The 17,619-nt window shown below is 39.9% G+C and overlaps 1 protein-coding gene and 1 long non-coding RNA gene across 3 annotated transcripts in view; one reads left to right on the forward strand and one right to left on the reverse strand.

The window, feature by feature from the left end:
- The window catches only part of LOC309845432, a 180,344-nt gene extending 165,857 nt beyond the window's left edge, over positions 1 to 14,487 (forward strand). Inside the window, exons 4-5 of one of the 2 annotated variants that reach the window (XR_014301289.1) lie at positions 766 to 872; positions 12,083 to 14,487. This is a non-coding gene — a long non-coding RNA (uncharacterized lncRNA). The remainder of the gene's footprint in view (positions 1 to 765; positions 873 to 12,082) is intronic. The other variant, XR_014301290.1, reaches the window with a different exon arrangement.
- The window catches only part of UMAD1 (UBAP1-MVB12-associated (UMA) domain containing 1), a 238,692-nt gene that overhangs the window by 72,778 nt on the left and 148,295 nt on the right, over positions 1 to 17,619 (reverse strand). The window lies entirely within an intron of this gene.

Genomic DNA, 17,619 nt, shown 5'->3' on the forward strand with positions numbered 1-17,619 from the left:
GTTAAGGGTCTGACTCATGCTTTTTTGGCTTGGGGCATGATCTCAGGGTTATGAGATTGAGCCCTGTGTCAGGTTCCTGGCCGGTGTGGCTCCTGCTTAAGATTCTCTCTCCCCCTCTTCCTCTGACCCTCCCCTGCTCTCTCTAAAATAAATATATAAATCTTTAAAAAAATTTTTTTAAAAATACAATGCAAGCACATCAATCATTTTCTGCATTTTCTGGCTTATAAGCTCTGTTCTCAGCTACGTACAACATTCTTATCATTGGGCAAGACTTACCACATAATAGGTGTTCAATAAATACTAGCTGAATAAATAAGTGAACTCTCTTTATACTTTCTAGTCCATAAAACTGAGATTAAAATATTAAATGGTATGTCATAAAAGCTGCATTTGAGCATACAGTTGATGTCCTTCTAAAACATATTTGTTAAACTTAAAAGGCAACTATATTAAGTACCACTAAGGTGTATTTATTCTTGGGATCCATGATTGTGGCATGACTTCTTACATTTTAAAAGCAGTTAATGATTATTTATAATGAAAAAAAAATCAAACCAAGGAAACAGCATCAGGAACTCTTAGGTTAGGTTTATAGGATAATAAAGTTAATAACTGTTCAAGTGAAAAATTTACACAAAACTACTCCTGTAACCTAGCATGTCAAACTATTTTGACTGATTTTGGAAGTGCTCATTTAAACTGTACATTTATTGGCATATCTGGGAGAGCCCGCTTTTCAGAACTCTCTCTTCTCTCTTAAAGTGAGGGACAAGATCATCACCCCCAGCTTACAGCTGGCAAAACCAATGCCCAGGGAGTTTGGCTGGGTTGGTTAACAGCCTGAGGCCAGAGCAGCCAAAGGAGCCCAGGTAATGCAAGTCTTTATACCCTGAAGTCAGAGTGCCTTTAACGACTCATGCCCAGTGCTCACATCAGAATACAAGGTCATTTACTCAAGAGTTTTATCTTCTCAAGTGATTATTGCTCTATCCCATAGTCTCACAAACACTGTACTTGGCTAAAATCGTTCAACACCAAGTCAGCTCTTACTTTGCCATTTTCTGACTTCAAGCTGTGTGTCTATATGAAGCTTTCTCCATTTCTCCCTATTGCTTGAATAACCAGAAAGGTTATCAGCTGGTGTTCCTGACATCACACAACACATCTGCCTGGAAGCGATTGTAGAGTCACTATTTACTGAAATGCCATGTCTGGCGATGACTCAGGACAATAACTGATTACAAGGAAAAATGTTTATAGAGAATAATCTCGCAGATGGCAAAGGCACAAAATGAAAACTGCACAAATCACAAACAGAAAATAACAGGTCACAATCAAATATAATTTTTGAAGGTTTTTTTCCTTCCCACCGAAGAATTTTATCATGAGAAACATTAGTAAAGAAATCTCATTAGTAAATTTCATTAGTAAAGAAAGCAATCTCCAATTTTTTATAATCCACACAAAAGGTAGATACTTCAACAATACAGCACATGTAACAAATGTGAAATAAGGTACTTTAGTTCTCAAAATGATCATTAACTCTGATGAGTTAATGGGATAGAGCCACATATATACTGGACAGATTAAAAATTCTCATTCACAAATCAGCTGTTTAAAAAGGAGAATAGAACGCCCAGGGGCAGAGACACTCAGTGACTTGTTACAAGTCTTCCAGGTAGAAGGCAGTCACAGTGGGAGCACAACCTAGTCTTCTGACATCTCTAGGGACTCTCTGGTCTGGTGGAAGGTTCCAGTACATGTGGGCTAAGGTGGTGGAATCAAGTCTGAATTAGAGAATGGTGAAGAGAAGGGCCCAAAGATCCAAAAGGGAGCTCTGAATGCCGGATCTTGGGTTGGTCCAACCCTCTCAGCACCTACAAGTTCTCTGGACTTCCATAAACCCCACAGATTATCTGTTCTCTTCCCTTTCCACTGATGATGCCAAATACTTCTGACCAGAGCAAGCCTCTGTCCTTCCTTCCCATCTTTCAAAGAAAAGATGGGAAGGAAGTCCCCTTGATACTCTTCCAGAAGTTTGTAAGGCTAGAAACAACTTCACAAAAGGCAACAACCCCTATTACATTACAACCATGCAATTTTCTTGGTTTAAAATGAAGTTTTTATTTAGAGTAAATGATAAAGGCTACATATACAGACTAAGGAAGCTCTTTCGGAACGTGAAGAGCTGAAGCAAAAGTCCTCTATATTCTAGATTAGGGACTGGTAAATTTTTCTAATATAGTGCTAGATAGCTAATATTTTAGACTTCATGGGCCCTTCAGTTTCTGTCACAAAATTCTTAATTCTGCCTTTGTGGCTGAGAACAGTCACAAACAATACATAAAACAATGAATGTGGCTATGTTCCAGTAACATTTATTTATAAAAACATGTTTCAGGCTGTAGTTTCCAGATTCCTATTTGTTTATTTTATTTTTTTATTTTTTTTACTAAATAATCACTATGCCCAGTGTGGGGCTCAAACTCATAACTCTGAGATCAAGAGTTGCATGCTCTACTAAGCCCCTTCTGATCCCTATTCTAGAGACTCTATGTATTCTGCCTTTTCTAGGATAAAAGGCTGAATTATATTTGAGTTATTTGAGGAAATAAGCAAGGGGTGGTCATTAGGGTATCCTTATGATCCTAATCTATTGGGTGAATTGGGTCAAGAGCAGAGAGGAATAGTGGTGAAGATGAACACTCAGTATAAGAGATAGAGAAAAGGAGAGAAATCCTCAGTGAAGGGAAAGGAACTCCAATGCCTATTTGGGTTACCCAGAGGAGACTTTTTGGCAGGAGAGGGGGTAAGGGAATGCCCTCACTCCTTAGGCTTCCTTCAGTGTGGAGAAGTTCTACTAACATTAACCCCAGGCCTCTCTCTGTTTCCTAATCCATGGCTTTGTAATTTAGGGGCCTTGCACATGTGGTTTCACCCCTACTTCTTCCCCTTCTCTTGAGAATGGGAGGACCATAGACAGCACATGGCTCTGTCTGCTCTAACCCTCTATAGGGACCTTCTCCCACCCTGAAAAACCTGCCCTAGCCCAGCATTCTGTAACTAGAGGAAGCTCAATCTAATTCTGGGATTCAGAAAGCCATTTGGTCCTTGATGGAAGCCACATTCTTTACTGCTTAATAGGCAGTAAAAATGAGAATCTGGTCTATTTGGTTGGGGTTTTTTCCCCCTAATTGATTAAATCTTATCTGGAGAAGAGAGGTGTTACTATTGGAAGGCCCTAGGGTCTAACTGGACTGGGAATGGGCTGATATGGACAGGTCTGGAGCCCACCTAAATATGAAGAGCTGTGAATACAGAAAACGGTTTTATTTCCTTAACCAAAGAAGAATTACATAAAACTGAGTATCTCAGAATGCGGTCTACAAAACACTAGTTTTGAGGGGTTCACGTGGAAAAAAATATGTCTATGGTCAAAAGTATGAGAAAAATCTGCAGCATATGTTTCCTTCCAGTTGATTTCCAATTCACTTAAACATGTGAAAGGCTCTCAGAAATTCTTCAGTAAAGAAACTTTAGGGGTGCCTGGGTGGGTGGGTCAGCTGCTTAAGCATAAGAGTCTTGATTTTTACCTCAGGCCATGATCTCAGGGTGGTAAGATCGAGCCCCGCATTGGGTTCCATGGTGGGTGTGGAACCTGCTTGGGATTTTCTCTCTCTCACTCTCTCTCTCTCTCCTTCTGCCCCTCCCTGTCCTCTCTAAGGAAAGAAAGGAAGGGAGGAAGGAAAAACTTTAAAACCCCTTTTCACAATATATTTGACTATGGAGCATTTTATTCACCTATTATTCATTAAACATCTTCCAGAGGTCTATGAACACGCTGTGAGAAATGCTGATAGAATGTTTCTGAAGTTAAAAATTGATTATAAAATATATCATTCTTACTTGATTCTTCAGAAGACCCTCAAAATTGTCCCATTTGTTATTCAGCTTTCAAACATTCATTTTCCACAGTGCTAATCTACACTTATTTTCTTTTGGCGATCTTTTCACAACTCCCTGTCAATTCACTCAATGGCATTTGGGGCAAACTATCAGTATGTGACTGCATTCTACACATAATTCTGATTCCAGAACAGGTGATAATCCATGGAGGAGAACAGGGGAGCCAGCACCTTGAAGCACAGGAGAAAGCCCCAGTGATCAGAAATATCTCCCCGACATATTCCACAAATTAGAGATTCATTAGGGTTAATGAGCTCCTCTTTTAAAATGCAAATACCCTCTGGGAGTGTTTGCTTATTAGTCATTCACCAAGTGAAGTAGTGGAAAGAACAGTGGAATGACCAGTCCATTAACTCCTTTTCATTCTTTAGTCACACACTCATTATACAAGGCGGCCTGGCACTGTGGCAAGGAAATGGCTCTGGAATCTGACAGAACTCGGCTCAAATCCTTTACCAAATCCATGACCTTGGGCAAGGTACTTAACTTCTCAGAGCCTCAATTTCCTCATCAGAAAAATGGGAATAATGAGACATAATGAGGCTGCTATGAAGACTGAATGAGAAAACATGTTAAATGCTAACGGCGGGGAAGAACAGGGTGGAGTTCGGGCAAGATAAAGGTTTCATCCTTAGTGCTGATTTCATCCGCCTTCCTGCCCTTGTCACTGGGCTGTTGTTGCCTGTACCCTCCCAAAGGAGAAAGGACAGGAGAGGCCCTCGTGTGTCATCTCATTTAGTGCTCTTGGCAGTGTTGTGAGGTAGGCTTTATTTTATTTACGTTAAGAATGGCAGGCCTGCTGTTGGAGTCCAAGCCCGCCGACAATGCCAAATCATTACATAATCTCACGCTGCTTCTCATTACTTATCAAAACTTAAGTTATCCAACTCAGCTTAATACATTTTACATTGGGGTCTCTTCCAGGTCTGATTATTTTTCCCTTCCACAGTTTCCCATACTATCCATTTTACTCCCTGTTTTCCACTGTAATGAAAAAAGGAACAAGAGACAAAAAGCAAAATTACTAACTGCTGAAGACATGTCCTGCCCAGGAGCCCACTGCTGTCAGGTCAGGATTCTGAAGACAACTGTTATAACCCCATGAGAAAATGAGCCAAGAGGAACAGCTAAGCCATGAAGGGAGGAATGAAGTTAGCAAACAAAAATGGGAAAGGTTCAAGCTGACTAGGGATGAAAGAAAAACAAATTAAAATGACACCAAGACTATCTTAGATTAGTACCCCCAAAATTATTACACCCAGATTCACTAAGGATGGACTACAACTAACACAATAGCATCGTTCTGACAATGAGGTGAACTCTTACTTGATAGACATCTGTTGATTTGACTGAGGTGGGTGTGGTGAGAGGGGTGGAGAAGAAAGTTCTATATACACACTTACCAAGGGCTTATAAAAAGGAATTATAAATGAATGTTAAAATATGAAAAACATCTACTTTTTATATTAGTGTGGATCTTAACTTTAATACATATTGATATATAACTTTTAGGTAGACATCATGTTAGATTTTAATTTTCTGACTGCTGTTAAAATCGCACAGCTAAAATCTTGCTTACTCCTTTAAAAGCTTAGGGGCTGTGGAGGGAGACAAACCATAAGAGACTCTTAATCTCAGGAAACAAACTGAGGGTTGCCGGGGGAGGGATAGGGTGGCTGGGTGATGGACATCACGGAGGTGTGTGCTATGGTGAGTGCTGTGAATTGTGTAAGACTGATGATTCACAGACCTGTACCCCTGAAACAAATAATACATTATATATTTAAAAAAAAGAAGAAGAAGAAAGAAAGAAAAGAAAAGAAAAAGCTTAGGGGCACATGAACAGTGAAAACACATTTATTCAAGAAAGTAGGAATATCAGCAAATCCAAATGAGGTCAGACCCACTGATCAGTCTTACTGGCCCGCTCTTAATTAACTTGTCGTAGGAGTCCATGGATGTCTTTAGTTCTGAGTATTGTTACTTTGTAGCTAGGGGTAATAATTTTTCTGGAAGATCTTAAAGCAACCAAAAACATCCATTCAGCTTTAACACTATGAGCTTCAATACTTTAAACCTAGGCATTCTTACTTTTAGACTGGAAGATGAGAAACACAAAAGACACCCCCCCCCCGATTAATTTTGTACACTATTGCATCACGCTGTACAAATCTTCTTCAGAGGATTTTTGTTACTATCTATCCTAAATCAGAGTAAACTTATATACTGTGAGAGTCCATTCGGCTCACCATTCCTGACTCTGGATCCCAAAATGCTGGGGAAAGAAAGCTTCGTAAAGGGCTGCTCTGAGCCTCCATGGACAACAGCTTCTATAGGCTCTATGAAAACAAACAGCACTGACACAAAAAGGATTTTCAGTGTGTATGGCTTGAAGCCAAACTTTGTAAAGAGAAAAGAGTAGGCTCACTCTCCTAGGTTATCTGGTATCCTGAGACACAGACTCAAACGTGCTGCCTGTTGTGGGTAAAATGATGGCATCGACCTATCACTAATAATGCAGCCTTGGGGGGAGAGATATGGACATCATATCGCTCACCATTGGGAGTGTCATCTACTTTCCAACCAACAGAATAAACTTGTGAAGTTACTGGTTGGTGTCAAGAGTTCTGCTCAGTCAGTTTTCAACATAGAAAAACAAGTGATCCCATGAAATCAAAAGGGTATTTCAAACATAGCATCGGAGATATTAGGTACGTAAGCTTCTCTTGCACTTGAACCTGAGTTCTTAGATTGGTTTAAAAAAAAGGGGGGGGGGTTAGTGTAGTAGAAAACTGCAAAGAAAATCTCTAGCAGAACTGAGCACAGTATATGAAATAGAAGTTTCAAGTTAAGTTTCATTCATTCAGGAAATTTATGTTAAACACCTGCTATGTACCACTATTATGCTGGGCACCACGTAAACTGGCGCAATCCTATCCCCACCCTTGCGTCATTTACATCTTCCTAGGAGGGATTTCAACTGAGCAAAAGTCAGTCACAAAAACTGGCTGTAGAAATGAGCCAAAACCTAAAAATTATGGGAGTGCCCAATCACTTAAGGAATAGAAATTTGTATGGAGCACTCTGTGAAAAGGTGGCCAGCGATGACAAAACCAAACTTCCTTACCACAGTTTTGCCTCCACTCCACCCACAGCTCCTTTCATTTTTTTTAAAGTATGTCATTAGTATTACTTTTAATGGCAGTCAAATATTAAACACACTCTTGTGTTACCCAGACATTTGAAGAGAATATTTCTGAAAACACATCAACATTATTTGAAGAAAAGTTGATATTTAAAAAAAAAAATGAATCCCCTGCAAATCACAGATCACAATCAGAAGCAAAGCCACACACAGCAGATATGATAGGGGGCGCGATCTGATAACTTAATCAAGACAAGGAGTTTGATTTCAAAATGCTGAAGAACCTGGTTGGTTTTACTGAAGATGTCACACTTGTCGTTTGGTCATACGGCATAAATGTATAAAATTACTGTCCCGAGGGCTGCAATACACTGTGTCGTATTTAAAATGTTCACTTAAGAAAAAGATAAGTGGTCCCTTTAAGAATTCAGGTAAACCTAGACACCACAAGGCTAAGGGAGGAAGTCCTAACCTGCTCACTGGCCCCAGACTGAAGCAGACAGACAGCAACAGTGAATTGCCCCTTAGTATACTGAGGAAGAAAACACCTTGAATAAAAAAGGGCCCAGATCAAAGTTTAAGGTTGCAAACTCAGGCCTGGCCATCCTTTGTTATATTTATAAAACTTTTAGCTGGGCTACAATATATAGACAGAGAGGGCAAGAAAGTGTGTCACGGGATACCCTGGGATGATAAGTGTGTCACGGGATAGCCTGGGATGATCACGTGCCAAAGGAAAGCAGGGGCTGAAAGTGGCAGGGAGAAGAGCCTTCAAATGCAGAAATAGAGGAAAATTCTGAGACCTTTCCCTGCCACTGAGGCAGTACATCTCACATTTCAGTGTGCGTGAGAATCACCAGGAATGCAAATTCTTGAGTCTCACAAGACATTTAGTCTTGTGAACTCTGGTGAAGCACCTCAAAACTTTTAACAAGGATTCCATGAGATTCTAATGCAGCTGATTCATGAACAACACTTTGAAAAACACCGAAGCCGACTTAGATAACCTCACACGGCTGGCAGATTACCATCTGCCCAATTTCTGGAATGACTGCCCCCCTTTCTTCCCTCTTTCCTTCCCTCCCACATTGTTTAAATAGTTAAGAGTCCCTATCTCTGTGTTAAGGTTGGGGCTCAATACGATAAGTTCCTCCAAGATCTGAAAGCAGGGTCTTGAAGAAATATCTGTGTGTCCATGTTTAGAACAACAGCATTCACACACAAGAGCCAAAAGGTGAAATCAACCCAAGTGTCCATCAACAGACGAACAGATCAGCAAAATGTGACACATGCAAACACTGGAACATTACTGAGCCTTAAAAGGAAGGGAATTCTGATGCACGCTACAACACGAGTGAACCTTGGAGACATTATGCTAAGTGAGTTAAGTCAGTCCTAGAAAGACAAATACTTTTTGATTCCATTTAAAGGAGGTGCCTAGAATAGTCAAATTCATAGAGACAAAGTAGAATGGAGGCTGCCAGGGCAGGAAGGGAGAGGGGAATGGAAAGATGTTCAATTGGTATTAGACTCTGAGTTTTGAAAAGCAGGGTTTATGCATCTTTTACCACAATTAGTTATAAAACATTAAACATTTTTTTATTGATATATAACATATTATTTGCCCCAGGGGTACAGGTCTGTGAATCATCAGGCTTACACACTTCACAGCACTCACCATAGCACATACCCTCCCCAATGTCCATCACCCCACCACCCTCTCCATACCCCCCTCTCCCCCATAAAACATTTTTAAAAGATTAATTTATTTTAGAGAGTGACAGAGAAAGAGCACAAGCTGGGGGAAGGGATGGAGAGAGAGATGGACAGACGGTCAAACAGACTCCCCTCTGAGCAAGGAGACTAATGTGGGGCTCCATCTCATAAGCATGAGATCATGACCTGAGCTGAAAACAAGAGTCAGATGCTCAACTGACTGAGCCACCCAGGCTCCCAAATATAAACCATTTTTAAAATAAGATGGTCATCCTCTATTTAGAACAATAAAATGGTGGAAGCTAAAATAGGTCTACTATTGGCTAATACTGTATTTTACAATTTATTATAGTTTCGTTATAATATCTGTTTTCATATACATTAGTCTTTATTTCATCTTCTTGTTCTTTTAATAAATACACATATTTAAAGAAAAAAGGAAAAATCATGTGAAGGAAATTGTGTGTTTTCTGTCCCTCTGCCCCAGAACTGGTTATGGTTCCATAAGGAGCCGGGCTATAAGAAATAGTCTGACCAGTGGCCCAGTTACAATACATTGCTTTAAAAAAAAAAAAAAAAGAACCAATGTTAGGAGAGCACACTTTGGCTACTCCGTATAAGTACAGTAAGATCATTTCTGTTGACATGTATCTGCAAGCTTGTATGTCCTTACATCACCAGGAAACATGGTGGTAGTGATAGTAAATATCAATATACTAATAAATCTCAAATGCTAGTTATAAAAATGGAAATTTTGGAATAACTTGAATCAAGAAATCTAAGCTTTAAAACACTCGCTAAACACAAGAAACAATGACAGAGTACGCAACTTCACAGTTAATATGCATATCCTTTAATGATCCGAAGCAAAATACCTCAACTTCCTTTAGGGAAGAGGCATTTTTCAATCACCTTAAACCATGATGTCACTAGGATGAGGAGGGGGGTTGCGGACAATGGAATCCAGGTGTTTAGGGGATGAGATTCATTATCAACAAATCCCCTATAACATGCCCACTGCTGGCCTGTGCTTTTCGACCTAAATCCCACTTGTGGGATTGATGAAGTTAATGGAAGGAAGAAAGAGTAACAGGGTAGAAGGCAGAGGACAAATCAGACTTTAAGAGCCTGCCACTGGCTCCTAGACTAAATCCTAGTCTAAGAACTGGAACAGGGACCTCCGGAGCTCCAAAATAGGTTGACGGCACAAAACCAGCATGGTCAAAAGGCAAAAGCCCATTAAGAATGAAGAATCACCATGATTCTTCATGAGCAGTGGGCTTGGCTGAACCGTAGGAGAATCTGCTTCATTACAGCGCAAAAAGTGACGATGAGAAGAGCAAGAACCATTCTGTGCCTGAGATGTTCCTCAACCCAGACCTCAACCAGTTAATATGTATTCAGTCTTTACATCTCAGCTTCAGCCTCCCAAACCCATGCCCCTTCAGTGCTCCCATGTGTTCTTCTTCTCCAAAGCGCTTCCTACATTTGCAGTCATTTAATTGTACATCCTCTCTTGTTTAGTTAGCTGTTGTTCCCACTAGACTGTTCCACCAAGGCAGTGATGTGTTTATTTTATTGGCCACAATATTCGTGGCATCTAGTACAGTGGCTGGTACCAAGTATGCACATGGCAAACACTTACATAATGGCTGTTTTCTTTTCTTTCTTTCTTTTGTAGCAGAGAGGCAGGCGGGGGTGGGGTGGGGAGCAGGTTCCCTGTTGAGCAGAGAGCCTGATGCGGGGATCGATCCCAAGACCCTGAGATCATGACCTGAGCTGAAGGCAGAGGTTTAACCCACCAAGCCACCCAAGCACCCCATAATGGCTGTTTTCTGACCGATGCATCAGTGCCAAAAGGCCAGTGGCAGATAGCCTGAGACAAATACATTTCTGATGAAACTATGGAACAAATAAAGGAAGCTGAAGAGGATGCACCATGATTGGTAAAAAGAAAGTTTATCATAGCAGTGAGAATTGAGCGAAAGGTAGAACAAAAGGCTTAAGCAGAGATCAATACGCACAGCTCTAATGTAAAGTTTGGACAGGACTTCAGCAATAAGGAAGGATGAGGTAGACCAGCTGTAAAATACTTGCAAACACTTCCCAGCAGTTTGTTAAGGATAGAACAAGGACAAAGAGTCAATAGTGACTTTGAAGCCAGAGAAGAGGTTTTACTGGGTTCTGTGTAGTTACAGTTAGTTTGAGATAATGGCATGAAATAGAAGTGGTAGCTGGGATGCCAAAAAAATTCTGATAAAATATTTTTATTTATCTTAGTGTACTTAATGCTGTTTTTAAGTTTTTCCCACTGATGTGTATTTAATAAATTTTAAAATACTTTAAGAAAAAAAAAGTCCTCCCCCAAATTAAAACAAAAACATAGTGTCACATTAGAATACACACTAACATTTTTGTGGCATAAAATGTCTCTCAAAACAGTTGCAATGTTAAAAAAAAAAAAGCAACCTACAGTTCTTTCAGTTTGTAAAGAAGAAATCACTTGTTTCAAGACCAGTTAAACAGTAAAACCATTTGCCATTTTAAAGTTACGAAAACTGCATATGGTTTATGTGCTTTAAACTTACATTTCTAATTTATTTCTACCTAATTCCACAGTATTGCTCAGTTTCATAAATCTGATATTCTTGAAGTCAGAGTTCGTTTATTAAGTACTCACTATATATTTATATCTTCATGACTCAGTGATTTCAAATAAATTCAGTAGTCTTCTGGGGGCGGGTTTAGCAAAATTAGGATTCATCTGGACATGCGCCCAATTGCAACAAATTAAAAAAAAGAAGAAGGTCCAATCTCAAAGAGCTTCCCTTTTTTCTTTAAGGCTTAAAGGATAGGACAGAAAAAGGAACATATTAACCAACCAGCTCTGTTATGCAAAGCCATCCCAGAGTAGTTGCTTCATTCCAATCAACTTGTCTTAATCAAATTCCTTCTCTTCTCCCACTCACCTACCCTATCCGCCTCCAGACTTTTTTTTTTTTTTAAGATTTTATTTATTTATTTGACAGAGAGAGATCACAAGTAGGCAGAGAGGCAGGCAGAGAGAGAGGAGGAAGCAGGCTCCCTGCCGAGCAGAGAGCCCAAAGCGGGACTCGATCCCAGGACCCTGAGATCATGACCCGAGCCAAAGGCAGTGGCTCAACCCACTGAGCCAGCCAGGCACCCCCCGCCTCCAGACTTTTAAAAAGCAAACTTCCCTCCTGAGACTAACAGAGTCTCTCTCTTCACCAGACATCAGCCCTCATGAGAGACAAGGGTCCTGGAAACCAGAGCACGGGGCAATCCCAATCGAAGAGGAAGAGCACGAAGTAGCTTCCCACCAAGGCTTCCTGAGGAGGAAACTACGGAATGCTTCTCTGTACAGTGCCAACTGGTCTGTAGGCCATGAGTCTACTTATGCATGACAGGGCAAAAGACATCGGAAAGGAAACTATAAAGAATATGGTTTCTTAAGCCTGATTCCGAGATAATAGCAAATAGTGGACTTAGTAAGAAGTTTGTCAGACAGGGAGGCTGTATATAGAAGGAGTAGAATAAAGAGCTGGAGAACTTGGGTTGGTTTAGGCCAAGTTCTCAGAACAGTAAATGGCCCCATATTCAAAAATCAGTAGACAGCAGAAACGTTCTATGGTCTGAATGTGTCCCCTCAAAATTCATATTTTGAAATCCTAACCCCCAAAGATGATGATCCTAGGAGGTGGGGACTTCGGAGTGCTTGGGTCACAATGGTAGAGCCCTCAGGAATGGGGTTAGTGGCTTATACAAGTGCCTTATGCAAGAGACCTTACACATATAAGTATACATAAAAGTGTCTTATACAAGAGACCCCACAGAGGTCCCTAGCCCCTTTCACCATGTGAGCACAGGGCAAGCAGACACCTGCTCTGAACCAGGGAGAGGGCCCTCACCAGAAAGTGACGGTGCCGGCTGGTGCCTTGATCTTGGACTCTCTAGCCTTCAGTATCCTGACCAGTAAACTTTTGTTGTTTATAAACTATCCAATCTGGTATTTTGTTATAGCAGTTCAAAGGGACTAAGACACATTCCAAGGTTAAAATAAATAAATTAGTTGGGACATATCTGTCATTTCTGATTATCCAAATATCTGATATTTCTCTATCAGACTGATGAGCTAGTATTTTTATTTCCCAATTTCTATGGGCAGAACACTTTTTTTTTTTTTTTAAGTCAGTCAGTCGACCTAGCTATCCATCAACCTATCCATCCATCCATGTCTTTCTTCATCCTTCTCTCCCCTCCTGAGGAATTGAGTCCCAACAACTAGGCAGTGGCAGGACTTCACGACCCAACTAAGCAGGGGAAGATGTGGGGGAGGGGTGGCAGCAATGGCCTGGTTTAGGCTACTGGAATACAAGCAGGGTGAAGATGGGCCTGGTTCATCTCATAGTGCCAGAGTGTGCTCCAAGAGTGAGGAGGACGGTTTGAAGGGGCCCCCTAGGGGTGCCTGGGTGGCTCAATCGGTTAAGCATCTGCCTTCTTCTCAAGTCATGATCCCAGGGTCCTGGGATTGAGCCCTACATCAAGCCCCACATCAGGCTCCTTGCTCCATAGGGAGCCCGCTTCTCCCTCTGCCTTCCACTTCCTTGCTTGGGCCCTCTATCACTCTGTCAAATAGGTAAGTAAAATCTTTGGGGGGGAGAACAACAAAAAAAAGGAAATTAAGGAGCTCCCTCTGGGCAAGTCTGGGACATTTTAAATATCAAAATGAATAATGGCAATATCAGATTGCAATCCATTAAAAATATCCATAAATGATAAAATTATTTTTAATATCCATGCACCCAGGCTGACATAAATAAAAGAGTGACTAAATAAAAAAGAAAAGAAGGGACTCTTTCCTTGCAGTGGAATGCCAACTGATGAATGCAGAAGAAACCAAGGAATTAGAAAAATCACCATTTGGCAACTATCAGAGTAATAATTAATTCAGCCAAGAAGCACAGATAGATGCTAGAACTAGTTGGTGGGAGATTGATATGAAACAAAATATTACATAGTCCAAAACCACCATCCGCCACATACTGATCATAAAGAGAGAATGAGTAATTTTACAGTAGAGAAATCTGGTAGACATGGCTTTAAGTAAGTGATCACAGTTAACAATCTCCAGTAATGTAAGAAATAGGAACTATGCACTCCCATATCAGATGCAATGAGAAGAACATGTAGCTTCTGTGATATTCCTAATAAAAATACACCACCCAAATCTAATTTCAGGGACATATAGCAGACAAACTCAAACTGAGAGATATCTGTCAAAAATAACTTGTCTGTAGTCTTCAAAAATATCTAGATATTGAAAAGTCAAGGACAGACGGAGGAACTATTTCAGACTAAAGGAAACTAAACAGACAGGACGATTCTGAATAAGATCCTTCTGCTACAAAGTACATAATTTGAACAAAATATAAATAGGGACCTATGGCTCTGATGGCTAATTTCTTGATTTTGATGACTAATGTAGGAGATACCCCTGCTTTTAGCAACCAACTGCATGCGAAAGTATTTAGAAGTGATGACACATCACGTTGCTAATTTACTCTCAAATGATAAGACAAAAAGCTGTTTTTGCAGCTTTTCTGCAAGTTCAAAATTATTTCAAAAGAAACAGAAAATTGGGGCACCTGGGTGGCTCAGTGGGTTAAGCCGCTGCCTTTGGCTCAGGTCATGATCTCAGGGTCCTGGGGTCGAGTCCCGCATTGGGCTCTCTGCTCAGCGGGGAGCCTGCTTACCCTCTCTCTCTCTGTCTGCCTCTCCATCTACTTGTGATTTCTCTCTATCATATAAATAAATAAAATCTTTAAAAAAAAACAGAAAATAAATGAGGTGAATAATTAGGATGGTTAGAATACATAGATAGGATATAAAGATAGGCAAGAGACAGAGATCTAGGTCAAAGTGGAGATAGGGATCTCGGTGGCTCTGTTAACCCACCAGCCGAAACAGAAGTAATCCTTTACTCTCTGCATCTTTTTACCATTTTCCCTTGTAAATGATGGCACAGTCAAGCAGTATGCACAACTACCCAGGGACGTTTCATACGCAACAAAAACAGTTCAGATCATTGAGCAACCTCTTTCTAAGGCGGGGGGGGGGGGGGAGAGAAACTAACTGAAAAATATAATCAGATGATTCAATAACATGTAACCAGGCTGGTCTTGTTTGTTTTCTTGTATGGCACTCTTCCTGAAAAGATTTTAAGCATTTTTTTTCCTACTTTCCATGGAAATTGTGACAACTTCATGAAAGGGATAATGTCTTTCCAACAACTTTCTGAAGGAACATTTTTACTTATTTAGCAGGTAAAGAAAATCATGAGAAAGAGAGGTAAAGTTTCCAGCATCAAAAAATGCCTAAGCGATAGAGCCTGTATTCAAATGAAACTCTGTATGGATTTGAGACCCATGTTCTTCTTAACGTAATTATAAAAGGAAACCGTTTACTCTGAATTTTCTCCCTGAACAATATCCACCGTCAGAATGGCATAGCATCATAGGCAACCTGGATCCGTTTATCATTTTAAATTTATTTCGCCTTTTTGTGTGTATTGAATTAGAGTAGATGGGGCACAGAGTCTATTTCTGGTTTCACTTTGCTTAACCGGAAGTACACTGACCGTGTACTTTTATGACATTGTGCAAAACAAACCAAATGCCACATGGAACAAGGTGCCTGTTGAAGCAGTTTTGTTGTTGGTTTTTAACTATGTGGTTGGTGTAATTATTTTTGGCTCTTATGTTTCATTTCCATTTTCTCTTAAGGACTTGGAACCAGTTTTACAGCTCTCTAATGAAAGCACATCACTTTACCTCTAAAGTTTCTAAGAGATCATTTCTTAAACCTCCTGATAGCAAAGCCACGGAAACAACCTTTGAGCTATTTTTTTTTTTTAAAGATTTTATTTATCTATTTGACAAACAGAGATCACAAGTAGGCAGACAGGCAGGCAGAGAGAGACAGGGAAGCAGGCTTCCTGCTGGATAGAGAGCCCAGTGCAGGACTCGATCCTAGGACCCTGAGATCATGACCTGGGCCTAAGGCAGAGGCTTAACCCACTTAGATACCCAGGCACCCCTTCCTTTGAGCTAATCTTGACTGCTGTCCTCTGTTCCTGCCCGTGAGCCCGTTTTATAAGGGAGATGGGAACATGGTGTCCTGTGGCCCATTCCTTCTCTCCTCCCAGCCTTAAAGCTTAGTAAAGACCCACAGAAACACACCCTACAGCATCTGCCTTTTGGAAAATAAAATTTCTGTTCTATAGAAGACGGGATTCTTAAGTTCTCATACTCCAACTTACTCTACTGCCATATAGAGATCATGAATTCTTTTTATTTTGACACAGGAAATACGTATTTTAGTAATCCCCACCATGGCTTAACCGACCACTGAGAGCATGCTACAACTATCTGTAGTTGGTCTGACCTAGTTTCACTTTACAAATGAGATAAGACCATACAACCACCCTGTCTCTTATGAGGATTAAATGAGATACTTAATGGTATTTTCTTAAAAACCAGCAAAACTACCATCTCAAAAGAGGATCTCATTTCTAGATCAGACTTGGCCTGTGCATGTGGGTGTCCACACAAGAGATTATGTACCAGACATTCTGCTATTATTGCTGATGTAGGCACAGAAGGTCAACAATGTGGATTAACTTGGATTAAAGTATTATTTTCTGATTACATTTGTGGTTCAAGTTTCTGTGTACTTAAAACTATTAAGATTAAGCTATTAATCTTAAAACTATTAAGATTAAGCAAAACAAAAACAAACAAAAAAGAAAACAAAACAAAGCAAAACAAACAAAAAAAACAAACCCACCAAAAAACCCTCACACTTAAAATGAGTAAAAAAAGTAATAAGACAACAAATTTACAAGTTAAATTTACAAGTTAAAAAAACTTAGAACTGTTTAAACTAAGAAGAATTATTATATGTGCAATAACATGTTTATATGTGACCTAGACATATTTTCTTACCTCTAAGGTGGTAACAAAAAACAGGTGACACAAACACATATATCTCACATGTACATACGTGTAAACATTCACACAAATAAATAGTGTATAAGGAGACAGAAAATCACGAGAAATATCCAGAACAGAAAAGTATAGGTGAATACAGGGAGAGAAATTAGAGGAACTGAAAGATTTCTAGTTTTTCCCTTACTTTGAAGATTTTTTTTCTGATAGTATTAAAAAATTCTTCCCAAACTACTATATTCCTAAAACGAAATAGAGAAGCAAAATAGAGAACATGGATAAGATAAGAAAAGAAAATAAGAAAAAAAAAATGGAAGTTTAAAAAATGGGAGAGGGTGTCTAGTGGCTCAGTCGGTTAAGCACCTGACTCTTGATTTCAGCTCAGTTCACAATCTTGGGGTTGTGAGATACAGCCCCGTGCTGGGCTCCATGCTCAGCAGGGAGTCTGCTTGAGATTCTCTCCCTCTCCCTCTGCTCCTCCCTCCACTTGTACTTTCTCTCTCTCTCTCTAATAAATAATTTTTTTTTATAAGTAAGAGAATGGAAAAAAGTAAATTTAGCATAACACGAACAGTAAATGATGTGGTTTTCACTACAGGAGTAATTTACCTACCGTATGATAGATGTTTTCACATTTAAAAATCTCATTAATTTTATGTTGAACTAAAGTGTGACTTCCTCATTCAAAATATAAGTCTAGAGAAAATGGTTTGGATTTGGCAGAAAGAATACCTCAATGCATGAAAAAAATGGGGTTTTGCA

This window comes from Mustela nivalis (assembly GCF_964662115.1).
Source record: "Mustela nivalis genome assembly, chromosome: 12".
Lineage (NCBI taxonomy): Eukaryota > Metazoa > Chordata > Mammalia > Carnivora > Mustelidae > Mustela > Mustela nivalis.